A 16417-nucleotide genomic window follows, 5' to 3' on the forward strand; every position below is an offset into this window, starting at 1 on the left:
TCGACCCAGTTGTTGAAGGCACTCGACTGACCAAACTCCCGATGGATGGTGGCAGTGGTTTGAACATATTGTATGCTGAGACGTTGAAAGGGATGGGCATTCCGATGTCCAGACTCAGTGCCAGCAACATGAGTTTCCATGGGGTCATTCCTGGGAAGAAGGCTGAATCACTCGGCCAGATTGCTCTTGATGTGGTTTTTGGTGATTCCAAGAATTACCGCAAAGAGAAGTTGACATTTGAAGTTGTAGACTTCCAGAGTGCCTACCACGCTATTTTGGGCAGGCCAGCTTATGCATGCTTCATGGCCCGACCGTGTTATGTGTATCTCAAATTGAAGATGCCTGGCCCCAAAGGTGTGATCACTATTACGGGCAATCGGAAGAAAGCAGAAGAATGTTTTTAGAAAGGTTCGAAGATCGCCGATGCTCGGATGGCAGTGGTGGAGTTGCAGGAATACCAGAAGACTGCAGACCCAAGTGATTTGTTGCGAGCCAAGAAGCCCGCTATAGAGTCAGCTTTTTAGTCGACTGGCGATACGAAGACAGCTCAAATCCACCCGACCGACCCCAGCGCTGCTCCAACTCATATCTCGACAACACTCGACTCCAAATAGGAAGAAGCGCTCATCCAGTTCCTCCGTGAGAACTGGGACATTTTCGCATGGAAGCCCTCTGACATGCTGGGTGTTCCGAGTCGACTCAAAAGTAAAACCTGTCAAGGAACATCTCCGACAGTCCGCCGTCCAAAAGAGAAAGGCCATTGGCGAAGAGGTAGCTCAGCTCTTAGCGGCAGAGTTCATCCGAGAAATCTACCACTCCGAGTGGCTCGCCAATGTTGTCATGGTCCCCAAGAAGGACAAGTCACTTCGAGTGTGCATTGACTTTAAACATATCAATCGGGCCTGCCCGAAAGATCATTTTCCTCTCCCCCGCATCGACCAGATAGTCGACTCGACTGCGGGATGTGAGCGACTGTCTTTTTTATATGCCTATTCCAGGTACCATCAGATCCGTCTGTATGGGCCTGACAAGATCAAAACAGCCTTCATCACTCCATTCGGGTGCTTCTATTATGTTACCATGCCATTCGGCCTCAAGAATGCCGGAGCCACATTCATGAGGATGATTCAGAAGTGTTTGCTCACCTAAATCAGTCGGAATGTGGAGGCGTACATGGATGATATTGTGGTCAAGTCACGAAAGGGTTCCGACCTGCTGACTGACCTTGCTGAAACCTTTGCCAACCTCAGAAGATTTGATATCAAGCTGAATCCATCAAAATGCACATTCGGGGTTCCTAGCGGAAAGTTACTCAGTTTTCTCGTTTCCGAACGAGCAATCGACGCCAATCCAGAAAAAGTCGGTACTATACTCCGAATGAAAAGTCCTGTGCGAGTGCATGATGTTCAGAAGCGTACTGGTTGCTTGGCCGCCCTAAGTCGATTCATATCTCGTTTCGGTGAAAAGGCATTGCCTCTTTACCGATTGATGAAGAATTCTGGCAAGTTCGAGTGGACTCCTGAAGCTGACGCAACATTCGCAGAGCTCAAAGCTCTGCTCTCCACCCAGCCGGTGCTTGCTGCCCCAATCAGCAAGGAGCCTTTGCTGCTTTACATTGCAGCCACAGGACAAGTCGTCAGTATGGTACTTACGGTCGAGTGGGAAGAAGAAGGGAAAACCTTCAAAGTTCAGCGCCCAGTGTATTATATTTCTAAAGTCTTGACCCCATCGAAGCAAGGATATCCTCATTATCAGAAGCTCGTATATGGGATTTATATGACCACAAAGAAAGTTGCCCACTACTTCTCTGATCATTCCATTACAGTCGTCAGCGACGCTCTGTTGTCAGAGATCTTGCATAACAGGGACGCAACTGGTCGAGTGGCAAAATGGCCAATTGAACTCCTTCCTCTAGATATCAAGTTTGAGGCAAAGAAAGCTATCATGTCCCAGGCAATCGCGGATTTTGTCGCCGAGTGGATTGAACATCAACTGCCGACTCAGGTTCACTCTAAGCATTGGACCATGTTCTTCAACGGTTCCAAGATGCTAAATGGTTCCGGCGCTGGAGTAGTGTTGGTCTCCCCCAGAGGAGATAAACTCAGATATGTTCTTCAAATCCACTTTGATTCCTCTAACAACGAGGCAGAATACGAAGCACTTTTATATGGGTTGCGCATGGCCATTTCACTCGGCGTCTGTCGCCTCATGGTCTATGGCGACTCAGATTTTGTGGTTAATCAAGTGATGAAGGAATGGGACGTCAGAAGTCTAGCCATGACTGGTTATTGCAATGCAGTGAGAAAGCTGGAGAAGAAATTCGAGGGGTTAGAGCTTCATCACATACCCCGACTGAAAAATCAAGCAGCTGATGATCTGGCAAAAATAGGTTCCAAAAGAGAAGCCATTCCCAGCAATGTGTTTTTGGAACACATCCACACAGCATCAGTCCAGGAGGATCCCTTCACTGAAGAGGCCCCTCAGCCAAAAAGCACCACGGATCCGACTGAAGTTGAAGTTCCAGCTGTGGTCGACCTGATCATGGAAGTCTTGGTTATCACTCCCGTCTGGACAGAACCGTACATCGCGTACATCCTAAGGAAAGAACTCCCAGAAGACGAAGAAGAGGCTCGACAGATCATCCGTCGCCAAGGCCTTTACAGTCATAAAGGGACAGTTATATAGAGAAAGCGCGACTGGGGTCGGCCAGAAGTGTATCACACCAGAAGAAGGTCAGATGATCCTTAACGATATCCACTCGGGAACATGTGGTCATCATGCGTCCTCTCGGACCATTGTGGCTAAAGCATACCGAGCGGGGTTCTACTGGCCAAGAGCCAATGAGATGGCAAAAGAGATAGTCGACAAATGTGAAGGATGTCAGTATTACTCCAATATGCCGCACAAGCCCGTGTCAGCCCTGAAAACCATTCCACTCATCTGGCCCTTCGCTGTTTGGGGGCTGGACATGGTTGGACCACTGAGAACAGGCAGGAGCGGCTTCACTCATGTGCTAGTAGCAGTGAACAAGTTCACCAAATGGATTGAAGCCAAGCCTATCAAGAATCTCGATGCTTGCACCGCTATCAGTTTCATCAGAGAGTTGATATTCAGATATGGAGTTCCACACAGCATCATCACCGACAACGGGTCAAACTTCGATTCCGACAAATTCAGGGCCTTTTACACCTCTCGGGGCACTCGAGTCGACTATGCTTCGGTCGCTCACCCCCAGTCGAATGGGCAAGCAGAAAGGGCGAACGGCCTGATTCTCAAAGGACTGAAACCCCGATTGATGTGCGATCTCAAGCACGCAGCAGGCGCATGGGTCGACGAGCTTCCATCAGTCCTTTGGGGATTAAGAACAACCCCGAACAGATCGACCGGAAGAACCCCATTCTTTATGGTCTACGGAGCCGAGGCAGTCTTACCGAGTGACCTGCTTCACAATGCTCCCCGAGTCGAGCTCTAGTCTGGAGATGAAGCAGAACAAGCCCGGCAGGACGCAGTCGACCTCCTAGAAGAAGAAAGAGAAATGGCCTTGATTCGATCGACCATCTATCAGCAAGACTTGCGTCGATTCCATGCCAGAAACGTGAAGAGCCGAGCCTTCCAAGAAGGAGACTTAGTCCTCCGAGTGGATCAGCAGAAACCACACAAGCTCGCTCCTACTTGGGAAGGCCCCTTCATAGTCACCAGAGTCCTCCACAATGGAGCATACCACCTCTACAATGTCGATCGCCAGATTGATGAGCCACGAGCCTGGAATGCGGAGCTACTCCGCCCCTTTTATACTTGAATTCTCACTCGGATGAGATGTAATAAGAAAAACTCCTGTATTTTATTTATCAAAGACAAAAGCGTTATAATTGTACCAGTGATTATTATTGTTTTTGTTTGCGTAAGAAATCCCCCAGTGGGTGGCTTAGCTGCGAATCCGCTTCGCCTAAGTTTGTAAAAACAGTTTCCTACCGAGTGGCGAGCCAGCCTCCAACTCGGGGGCTTAGCTGCGAATCCGTTTTGCCTAAGTTTGAAAAAAATCCTACCGAGCGGAGAGCAATCCTCCCACTCGGGGGCTTAGCTGCAGTCCAGTACTCGCCTAAGTTCTCTCACTTGGAGACTTAGCTGCAGTCCGGCACTCGCCTAAGTTTGAAAAAATCCTACTGAGTGGGGAGCAATCCTCCCACTCGGGGGCTTAGCTGCAGTCCAGTACTCGCCTAAGTTCTCTCACTGGAGACTTAGCTGCAGTCCGGCACTGGCCTAAGTTTGAAAAAATCCTACCGAGTGGAGAGCAACCCTCCCACTCGGGGGCTTAGCTGCAGTCCAGTACTCGCATAAGCTCTCTCACTGGAGACATAGCTGCAGTCCGGCACTCGCCTAAGTTTGAAAAAATCCTACCGAGTGGAGAGCAATCCTCCCACTCGGGGGCTTAGCTGCAGTCTAGTACTCGCCTAAGTTCTCCCACTTAGAGAATTAACTGCAGCCCGGCACTCGCCTAAGTTTGAAAAAATCCTACCGAGTGGAGAGCAATCCTCCCACTCGGGGGCTTAGCTGTAGTCCAGAACTTGGCTAAGTACGAAACACATCTCAATCCTCAAGGACGACGAGGGGCAGGTCGACTGCCACCTTCTCCTGGGGAGCTTCACCACAAATACAATGCGCGATTCATCCCGCCCTACAGTAACGAAGTGCGGGTCGACTGCTACCTTCTCCTAGAGAGCTTCGCAACAAATACAATGTGCGCTCAGTCCCACTCTGCAGTAACAAGGTGTGGATCGACCGCCGCCTTCCCTTGGAGAGCTTCGCCACAAATACGATGCGCACTCTGTCACCGACCCGCAAGGGCGACAAGACATGGGTCGACTGCTTCCCTCTCCTTCGGAGCTGCGCTGCGAATACAAAAGTTGTCTCGAATGAAGAATGGGTTCACTCAGCAGGAGATTCATAAAGATATTCAACGGTAAACCAAGTTTGGGTAAATTCTAAAGGTTTCGGATCACAGATCGAAGTACTCGGGCATGCAGCCCAGAAAAGTCTAATGGTTACAAAAGCCACTCAGCATTCCGAGGCAAATTTAAGGTGGGACATAAGAGTTTGTTCACTCCGCGGGAGGAGGGCTGGCAGGCTCGACGAACTCATCCAGGTCGATGCTGTCGGCTATCTGAGTGGCTGCAGCGATGAAAGTCTCCATAAAGGTTCGGAAGTCATGTTTCTGGGTGTTGGCGACCTTGATTGCTGCCAGTTTGTCTTGTCGCACCTGCTTGCAGTGGACACGAACCAAAGACAGAGCCACGTCAGCACCACACCGAGCAGCAGACTTCTTCCACTCCTGCACTTGGTCTGGGATTTCATTTAATCGAGTCATCAGGGACTCAAGATCATTTTGGAGCACAGCCTCTGGCCAAAGTGCCGGGTCAATCCGCGACATGGTGACCTTCAGTCGAGACAAGTAGTCCACGACACTGTCGATGCGAGATTCTAGACGGAGCAGATTCATGGCAGTTTCATCTTTCACAGGAGAGTTGATTGGATCCAAACCTGGTTCGATCCGCCCAGTCTCCTCTTCAAAGTTCTGGCAAAACTCTGCATTCACGATCCAAGGATAACTCAATTTTCGTACACTGAGTCGACACAAAAAAATCAGTCGGAACAAAATGTGCACCTTCAAGCTTGATGAACAACTTCTTGGCAAGACTCCTCAGATAGCTCTCCAGATCATCCCTCCTACGAGCAATGCCTTCCATTTTCTCGCCCTGGACGAGATTCGCCTTCTTCCAGCGCGAGCACTCCTTGTTGGAGTCATTCAGAGCGGTCTTCAGTCTGGTATTCTCTTCTTCCAACTGGCCGACCGAAGCCAGCTTCTGTTCGGCCAGAGCGGTCCTGTCGTCAGCCTCCTTACGAGCAGCAGCCAAATCCTGATCCTTCTTCGCCAGAGCTTCTCTCAGTTTTTCTGCAAAGAAATGATGATTGATTCAGAAATAGCAGCAGGGTACTCAAGCCTAAAACTGACCAGTCGACAAACTCGTCTTACCAGCGGCGCCATCTCTGGCCTTTTGCAGCTCTGTCCTGGCCAGCTCCAAGTCAAGGTTCAGTTGAATCTGCTGCTTCTCCAAGTCAGCAAAGAGAGCTCCAAGATCACAAGATTTCTGAAATCAAAGGGGAGAAGTTATTTTTACGGCAAAAAACAACAAAGGCAATAAATACTAAGACTATGGTCGACTGCCCGCAGTCCAACATAGTCTCGGGGACTACACCCAGTGGGTGCACTTTGCGTGCCCCCACCGGTTCTGATCCCACTCGACCAGCCCGCCGAAGTCGAGTCCAAAAAAGGGCAGAAAGAGAAAAAGTAGAACTCAGACTACAGTCGACTGCCAGCAGTCCACCATAGTCTCGGGGACTACACCCAGTGGGTGCACTTTGCGTGCCCCCACCGGTTCTGATACCACTCAACTAGACCAAGTGGAAGAGACAAACTACCAGTTTGGTTTATACATTCGGCAAAATACAAAGACTACAGTCGACTGCCAGCAGTCCACCGTAGTCTTGGGGACTACACCCAGTGGGTGCACTCAGCGTGCCCCCACTAGTCCAAAAATTCAAACAGCGACCCAGTGGGTGTACAGATGCAAAGATTTTCAGAAAGAATCTTCAGGTAGCATATCCTAACAGAACAAGCGGCGACCAACTAACCTGAACGTTGCTCTGGAGAGCCGAGCTGGCATCATAGGCGTCTTGGCTGGCGTCCCGCACCGTCTTCATCTTCTCCATCATAATGCCCGCCTGGCGTATGGCTTCCCTAGCAGCATTCACCTCGTCCTCTGGGACATGATGGGTCGCAAAAACTGAAGGCGGGTCGACAGAGTCCCGAGCAGTCGACGAAGAAGGCAAGGCACTCGACAGTGGCTCGGCGAAGGTAACAGAACCCCGATTGACATCGCCAGTGTCCTGAACGACTGGTTCCGCCCTCAGCGTCAACTGTAGCGCCTCACTTACAGGAGCTCGCCTATTCTTCCTCGTCAAAGGCCCCTCGGACTCTTCATCATCATCAGGGAGGTCAATAATGTTGGGAGCTGTGCAAAGTTCAATTGCCAAAATCACGTCACCCAATGATGCACATTGCAGTTGAATCGACCGAATAAAGATAGTATGGCAGAAATCATACCCGGATTAGAAGTGACCGCATCCTCCATCACCTCATCATCGTCCCTGTAAGCTGAGGTCCCGGAAGTGGCAGCGCTGACAATTCCAAAGTTCGTCCAGTTAAAACAAGAAAAACAAACAGCGCGGAGTGTCGAGTGAATACAAAGATAGACACTCACGCGGAGGCGACGGGGATATCAATCTTGATCTTCGGCAACGCCTTCCGAGTCCTCGGCTCTGCAACTTTGGGGTGCTTTGGCTCCTTCTCAGTCGGGGTTGGTGAAGAGATCCGAGGATGCTTCGAAGACTGACCAGCTTGAGTAGTTGCCTTGTCACGGGCACTCGGCCGTTCTTGGTCAAGCTTGGATCGCCTCTCCCTGCAAGGGGGCGACTTGACTTCTTCTCCATCACTTGAGTCGTCGCTTCCTCCATCCCCTTCACCATCGGAAGTCCACTTGCCACTGTCGCTGCCACTCGCCTCACCTTCCAGAGCTTGCTCTTGCTCCCCGTTGGGCATTGAATACATTTCAATAATGGCCTGAAAGAAAGCAGGGAGAACAAAGTCAGTCGACGCAATATAGGCAGCTACGCGAGTGAATTCAGATTACAAGCAAAAACTCGGAATCAGACTTGCTCTGGTGCATGAGGCTGGTCGAATGGGGGAACTCTCCTGGCTCCCCTGGGATTGTCCTTGTTCCCGGTAATGCCCGACAGCCACTTCTCCAGCGTGTCGTCGTCGACCTCCTCCGGATGGATCCGAGTGGAGTCTTCAAGACCCGAATACATCCACATCGGATGGTCTCGAGCTTGAAGAGGCTGGATGCGCCGCTGAAGGAAGACCTCCAAGAGATCCATACCAGTGACCCCGCCACGAATAAGCTGGACCACTCGATCAACCAACACCTTCACGTGCGCCTTCTCCTCCGGGAGCACCTTCAAAGGAGAGGGTTTCTCCACTCGGTCCATGGTAAAGGGTGGGAGGCCAGTCGATTACCCTGGCGTCGACTGGTCTTTACAGTAAAACCAGGTCGACTGCCATCCACGAACTGAGTCAGGAAGAATCATGTCCGAAAAGGAGCTTTTCCCTCTCGTCTGGATGCCAAGACCCCCACACATCTGGATCACTTGGGTCCTCTCATCACTCGGATTAGCCTTTTTCACTATCTGGGAGCGACAAGTGAAAATATGCTTGAAAAGACCCCAGTGAGGCCGGCAACCCAGGAAATTCTCACACAAAGAAATGAAAGCGGCGAGATAAACGATTGAGTTGGGGGTAAAGTGGTGGAGTTGTGCCCCAAAGAAGTTCAGAAACCCTCGAAAGAAAGGGTGAGGATGCAAGGAAAATCCACGGTCGACGTGGGTGGCAAGAAGAACAGGCTCACCCTCCCGAGGTTGCGGCTCAGATTCCTTCCCCGGAAGTCGTGCCGAGTCATAGGGGATCAGCCCCCCTTTGGCTAGGTCGTCGAGGTCTTCTTGGGTGATCCTCGAGTGGATCCAGTCACCCTGGATCCAGCTCTTCGGCTGGCCGGTCCGTGAGGAAGATCCGCCCGGCTGGTCGCCTTCCCCTTCGACCTCGCCGTCGCCTTCTTTGCCCCCTCCAGAGCGGCCGTCTTCTCCTTCCCCATTGTCGCTGGCGAGACGCGTACGGAGCGGTGATGCTGGGGCGAGAACGAGTGCAGCAGAGGGGCATGAAGAGGAGAAGAGGAAATGGGAACACACTGTTCGGGAGACTCCGGTCCAACGCCTTATATGAGGCCGCTTCCGAGTGGCTGACGGGTAGGCCCAGGTGGCTCTGTCGAATCCCGTAACGATCGCGCGCGTGATACGTGGCAAAAAAGGCGGCGTGGGGATCGAGGCGGCTTCGCTCTATCCCATCTGATTACTGCGGCCTCCCCCGTCTCGCGCGCTTCCCAAAATTCGGATCCCAAGAAATCCGCGGGCAGCAAACGACTTGTCAGACCAAAGATCTCCTCCGCACCGTCACTCAGAGCCTTACAAGTAAAGAAACTCACTCGATGAAGAATTAAGAATGGATCAAGGCGACTAAAAAGGAAGTTGCTGTCATCACTTAGGCCCGTTGATCTGAAACAAGATATGCTCACGGCATGAAAAACGAGTCGGAGAAGTTCTCAACTCCTTCCCCACTCAAACCTTGATCCATTCGGGGGCTAATGATGAAGCTATGTACCTAGGGTAGGGTCATGGACCTGTCCTAACTGCCCTACCCAAGGACATCTCTAGAAGAAATCACCTTTCAATCGACTTGGAGGTGTTCCACTCGACAGACTCGAATACACTCGACCAAGAAGCAATCACTCGACCAAGACCAAACCACTCGACGGCCAGGAGACCTAAAGGCACTCTGCACGCTAACGGTCGGTCATTAAGTAGCTTTTATGGTCATCATAGCACTTTATTACTAGCGTTACCAGTAACTCCATGCCTTAATGTGCATTGAACCTTTTGTAACGTGGGCTGGCCGGGGTCCTGGCGCACTCTATATAAGCCACCCCCTCCTCCGAGACAAGGGTTCGCACCCCTGTAACTCATACTCTCATAATCCAGTCGACCGCCTCCGGGCTCCGAGACGTAGGGCTATTACTTCCTCCGAGAAGGGCCTGAACTCGTAAACCTTGCGTTCCTACAACTTCTCCACAGCTAAGATCTTGCCTCTCCATACTTACCCCCTACACTACTGTCAGACTTGGAACCACGACAGTCCCAGCAGTCAGGGGCAAACGTTTTTTTCGCAAAATACGGTGGCCCGTCCGGTGGTTCCCAACAGTCAGGGGGGAAACGTTTTTTCCGCGAAATACTAGAGGCCCGTCTGGTGGGTCCCTGCTGTCAGGTGGAGGAATAATTATTTTGCGCGTAATAAGGAGGCACTTCCTTGCGGCTACCGTGGACCCAGCTGTCAGCCTCTCCACGTATAGTACTCTTCCGATGGAGAGGCCTAGGAAGGGGACGATGCCGAGCCAGGGAAGACGCGACAGTGGATGCCCATGCGGAGAGGAGTACGAGGGTTCACTGGTTCGGCTGTGGTGTGAGGTTGCCATCATCGCAGAATAACAGGGGGAGTGGGCGAGTGGAGGGATGGCCTGGCCAGCGGTGGCAGTAGTATGGGGACGGTGAGGCCTCCGCGGTAGCACAGCCGGCCACGGGAGGCAGGAGCATGCGGCACGACCGGCGCTGCTTTGGGCGGCTGGGACTAGAGGTTGAGGAAGCACTACGGTCGTTGGATGGACATCGTTGACCACGCCGCGCCGAGAGCACCAGGGCGGTGGACGACGGCGAGGCCTACGAAGGGAACGACATGGAGCCGGGGAAGACATGGCAGTGGTTGCCCATGCGGTGGAGAGTACGAGGGTTGACCGGTTCGGCTGCCGTCGACGGAAAATAACAGGAGGTGTGGATGAGTAGAGGGATAGACAGGCCAGGGATGCGAGTATGATGGGGCTGTGAGGCCTGCCCAGCAGCACTGCTGGCCACGGGAGGTGGGAGCAGGCGGTTCCAACGGCGCTGGTTTGGGCGGCTGGGGCAGGAAGATCAGAGACTGAAGAATCACGATTGCCGTTAGATTGACATCTAACGGTGTGACGTTGGTAGAGTCGATTGTTGACTAAGTTTCTTTTTTGAGAAACCTTGTGTACGCATGAACTTAGTAGGCCCACAAGTCAGCCTCCAAATCTGTGGCAGACAACATAAACCCATTTGCTATTTTTTTATAATTTGCAGCCCATTTGCTAATTCTTAAGTAATTTATTACAGCCCATTTTCTGTCCAGGACCACGGTGAAAAAGTTCAAGCTTATTTTGCATATTTCGGTGGAGTCCGAACTGTCGTAATCCCGAAATGATAAACATTTTTTAAGAACTTATTGATTTGCCAAAAAAATCGTTTCGTTTTTGTAAGCAAATAAGACGTGGGACAATTGAGTTGGTTTAAGGGAAAACCAGTGGTAAAAAAATCAGCGCTGGGTGGGAAAAAACAACAAAAATAAGGATGTAAATATGAAAAGGGAATTTTATGTGTTTTCAATATAATGATACATGTATATGAACTAGTAAAACTATAGGTAGAGATTATAAAACGGATGTACGACATGCGTTTCAAGAGGATAATAGAACTGGGTTGTGTGTTTGATTCAGTAAAAAAACTGCTTGCGGATGTTGTAAGACAAAATATAACTAACGCTCGCGGGACAGATGCCAGTAGATACCTACAGGATCTTTGTTCCCCGTTGTCGTCATGGGCTGGGCCTGTTAAAAACAAAACCAACCCTGGGCAGTCTACAGCCCAGTTGAAACTTGCTCGACCTGAAAAAACAATATACGTGCTCAATAAACGAGAGAATTCTGCAAGTACAGACTGATAACTGGGATGCAGCACGGATACTATTTTTCTATGGTGATAATAAGTGCATGCACTTGTTTCGAAAAAATGGAGAACTGGGAATTCGAACGGCGGGTGCTTATGCTACCCATCAAATAAAAATCAGGTGCCTGAAAATTCGTTTCGACACAAATGATTCAGCTTTATATCCACGTCGACCCTCGGCATGATGGTTGGAAGCAAATGCAAGTTCATACCAAAAGATCGTTAACAACAATACCAACCTACGGACGACAAGGTAGTACAACTACCAATACCAAACTAACATATAATCTTTTTACTCCTGGCCCTAGTGTTCGTCTGGTAGAAAATCTTGCAGAGGACCAGCTCCAGCTCCTTCTCTTGCTCCAGGTCCCCGAGGTGGTACTGGTGCATCACCCAGCTGGTCCTCTGCTTGTTGAAGTTCTTGTTGGTGTGCAGCACCAGAACCTTTTTTGTTGCCCGTCTGCCGGCCGTTGACCATCACCGGCAAGGTATTGCCGGTCTTGTGCCACATCGCGTGCATGCCGCACTACGATTGTATCTTGCGACGCCTCCACGTGCCCCTTTTGAACGCCCTGGAATTGCGCTGGAAGAAATGCTTCCTTAGGCCACTTAGTGTGATACCTGCAGTATTGTGGAATACAGGTTTTAGTGTACCTAGTTGGCATTTTCATAACATCTTTGGCATGTTGCAGTCACTTGTTTCACTTTTTATTAACTGTCAACTTGTAATTGCTTGACCAGGTCTGCATCTAAAAAGAAAAATAGAGCTATAAACAAAGGAATATGTTTGTGCAAGTAGACGGCCGATCGGTGTCTTACCTGGAAGTTTCTCAGGTTGGGTGTAGCATATGCCGTGCTCGCTGTCGATGGTTGGTATGAACAAATTGATGAGAGACTGAAATCTCGCGCTGTCAGCACTCACTTTGGCCTCAAGGTGCTCGATCAGCTCCTAATCCATGGGATCGAACTTGACGCCAGCCGGCAGCACCGGCCAATCCTTCTTCGACATGCATCGGTAATTCCAGTTATATGGTACTCAATGTATGATCAATCGACTGTTTTAAGTGAATGATGAAAGATTTCGACAGATAAGTGGTACTCCAAATCTGAAGTCCAGAATACCCGAACACGCCGTCGGGATTCTTGTGTCACCTCACGCGCAGCGTGTTGTCACGTCAATTCAATGTGTGGACATGATGAATAATTTGACTGACGTATACTAGTACTGCTACTGTACTAGAGTACTTACTAGTTGTATATAGTGTCACAATTTATACATAGGTTTAACTAACAAGTACACACTGTACACACTTGAAGCCTAACTGATATATATATATATATATATATATATACATCTGGGCTATTCTGTTACTAATAACAGAATATTATTCTGTTACCCTTTTTGAACTGGCGGTTTCAGGTGTTTGTACTGATGTTTTCGAAGCGGCTGAACTGATGCTTTCAGTTGTGTTTAACAGATCGTCTTCTTTAGTTCAAAAACTTTTTGTAATTTTTTTGTCGGAACATGGCATATAATATATCGTTGGAAAGCTCTTAACAACCATATTTCAAATATATTGAACGTTTTTGCAAAATCATTATGGTTTAAGAGCAGTTTTGAAAAAACCATTTTTTTCAAAACCGAAAATGTGAATCGTATTTTGGACTCAATTTTCAAATGGTTTGTCGGAATTGAGCAAATAAGATGGCGTTGGAAAGCTGGTGAAAACCCGCATCTTCCATATAAGTATTGTTTTTTCTAATTCTATATGATTTAAAAGTAATTTGAAAAACGGTGAAATTCTGAGCGAAACGTATTTTCGCGATTTTTTGCAAACGGTTTGTCGGATTGACGCAAATGATACGGTGTTGAAAAGCTATGTAAAATGCGCAACTTTTTCATATAGAAATGCTTTTCTAATTCCTTACGATTTAAAAACGAATTCGAATACGGTCAAATTGGATTTCGAATGCGATTTTTTTAAAAAAGTTTGTCGAAATGAGGCAAATAATATATTTTTAGAAAGATATTGAAAATACAAAACTTAATCATGTTGAACGTTTTCTCAAATTCGCAACTGTTGAAGAGTAATTTGGATTATGGTGAGACCCATCGTGCTGTTTTTCCATCGAAAAAACAGAGTACTTGTACTGATCTACGTGTGCGTTTGTACTGATGTATTCTTTAGAGAGTAATTTTGAAAGGTTCCGAAAAAAGAGTACTTGAACTGATGTCCATATGTTTTTGTACTGAGCGTGTTTTAACATACTAGACTTTACTCTGTTTTTTCGGTATGATTTTCCTCGTAGCTTTTCAATAATTTACGGTATTTGCGTCTCTAAAATTGCATGGTTTATATCGTTGAACTGAATAATACTTTTAACAAAAAGAAAATTTGCGTGTTTCATTTTTTTGAACTCAACTTTGTTTTGCGATGATGTTCTGTACTTCTCTTATTTTACCACTTGAACTTGACTTTTTTGAATTTTCGTGTTTTTTTAGCATTTTTCCAAAGCCTATGTAGGACCTCATGTTCAACTTTTTTTTGTACTTGTATGCTAGTAATAATAGAACAATTTCTGACACAATTGTTTGTCCATTTGTGGACATCAGCCAAAATAGGCAGGAGAGAGCACTATCGAACTAATCATTCTTTTTGACCCAACTATGTATGTGTTCTTCTTTTTCGAGAACTGATCCTGTATTACATACTGAATGGCCACACATGTATGATATAATGAACTATAGGGCCTTAAAAGTGTGATGAGAGTACATTTTATAAAGCTCCACAAGATCACATGAAGCCTCTGCCAAATGAAATATACAAAATACTAACAAAAATTCACACTTTTGCACAAAGGGCATACTTTTGAACGTGCTCGATGACACCCACTGAACTTGCGCAATTGACTGGTGGGAGCAAGCATCAACTTTGAAGTATGCAAAGGCATCTTGTTTTTCTAGAAAAAAAAGCAGGGGCGCATCTCCATATCAATAAATAGTTACTGATCCATCAGTGAGCATGCATCACAAAGAAAATGTTGAAAGAAAAACCGGGTGGACCGGGTGGACCAGCTACAACTCCTCCTCTGGACTGATTGCTACGGCGAGGTGGAGCAGATGGAGGCGGAGATCACGAGCGGCACCGCGATTTGGCCACTGCAGGGAATCCCAGCGACTACCAATCCATCCTTGTTGTACTAACTATGGTGATGTATTTTGTACTGCCCAAAACACCTGCAAGATGAACTGAAGGGGAGCGCCGTCACCTGCAAGATGAACTGAAAATGCCGGCTAAGGGGACCTGAAGAATCACCAAATGTTGAACTGAATATACACAAGTGAAGGAGCATGAACGTACAGAATAACTCTATGTGTACACAACAATAACTGAGCATACATGTCTAAGTTGAAGGGTAACAGACCTCAAGATAGTAATGGACTTCCTATATTCATCTTTTTGAGCTGCTGCCTTTTATTTTATTTTTTGACGCATCCTGCAAAAAGAAAATGGACCGAAATTTCAAGGATGAACTGAAAAAGACTAACATAATTCAGTAAAGATGGATGTGAAAAATGATGAGCATCCCAAATACTATAATCATTGAGGCTGTGGTAATTACATCGTCCTTTACATACTGATGTACTACTAGTATTCTACTAAGTTGTACTTACATGCATCCACTTTTGGAATTCAGAGTAAGAAGTATTAGCTGAAACAAAAGAGTACTCATTTCAAGTTGGGAGTCATGTTCTTGCACCTACATATTACAATCTTGATTTCTTACTCTAGATTCTAGTATCAGAATCCAATGATGAACAAGGCTTTATATACTACAGTGCATTTCATACTTCTTTGAAGTTTTATTTAGAATTTCCTAGGTCAAGGATCTGGGAAAATCTGTAGTTTCAGACTGAGCTTTTTTATATATAAAGGTATGAAAGGCATAGTATGAAGACGAGAAGAATGGGGAGAAACCTGCATGTGACATACATAACAAAATGTTCAGAACTAGTATCGCAGCATGATAATATGTGAGTACAAGTGTGCAGCACAACAACGCAATTGTACAAGTGATACCAGGACACAAGTTATCTACATTCCTTTGATTACACTACTCTGACTAGAATTTAGTAACTAACACTAGACTCCTATCAAGATAACCTAGTTCAGTCCAGCTCCAAAACAATTCACTTTATTAAGATTAGAAGGAATAGGAAACTCAAGCGTACTCTCAGTTCAGAGAAGTGCAAGCATTTGGTACAACCAGGCATACCTAAAACAATGACTAGCTCCACACGGAATGAAAAATTGTCGAACTGAAAAGCTCCATACGAATTGAAAAATGGTCAAACTGAAGAGCTCTAGATCAATATTTCTATGGTGAGAATCTTCTTTACCTATACTTGAACTTGTCCTAGATGCATTACATGAGTAGATAATGGAGTTGGCTGGAGCATTGATGCAAACCTGAACTTACGGGACAAGGGCCTCTATCCTTCTGCGCAGGCAAGTCTGAACTGATACAAACTTCTTTTTGCCTAGCTACTAATTTTTTTATATATAGGCAACTTTTTTTAACACACACATCGAACTGTTTCTGCATTTCATTATGTACCGGTTATATAATACATATTTAACTGCTATACTAATAGTAAATTCACAAATACATGACACTTTTTTAGAATAATCTAGTAAGCATTGCATGGAATACATCAAATACTGGGAGCAATTTTAACAAGTATTTATCTAATTTTGCATGTGCACAATACCACCAAGGTTGAACTTTTTGAGTTCTGTTTTTTTAACCGCCCAACAGTAATACATGTACTGAGCGGTACATGATTATGTTGTTGAGCAGCTGATCTACCGAGACAAAAAGCACTCCTATAGTGCAT

The sequence above is a fragment of the Triticum aestivum genome, chromosome 3A (genome assembly GCF_018294505.1).
Source record: "Triticum aestivum cultivar Chinese Spring chromosome 3A, IWGSC CS RefSeq v2.1, whole genome shotgun sequence".
Classification (NCBI taxonomy): domain Eukaryota; kingdom Viridiplantae; phylum Streptophyta; class Magnoliopsida; order Poales; family Poaceae; genus Triticum; species Triticum aestivum.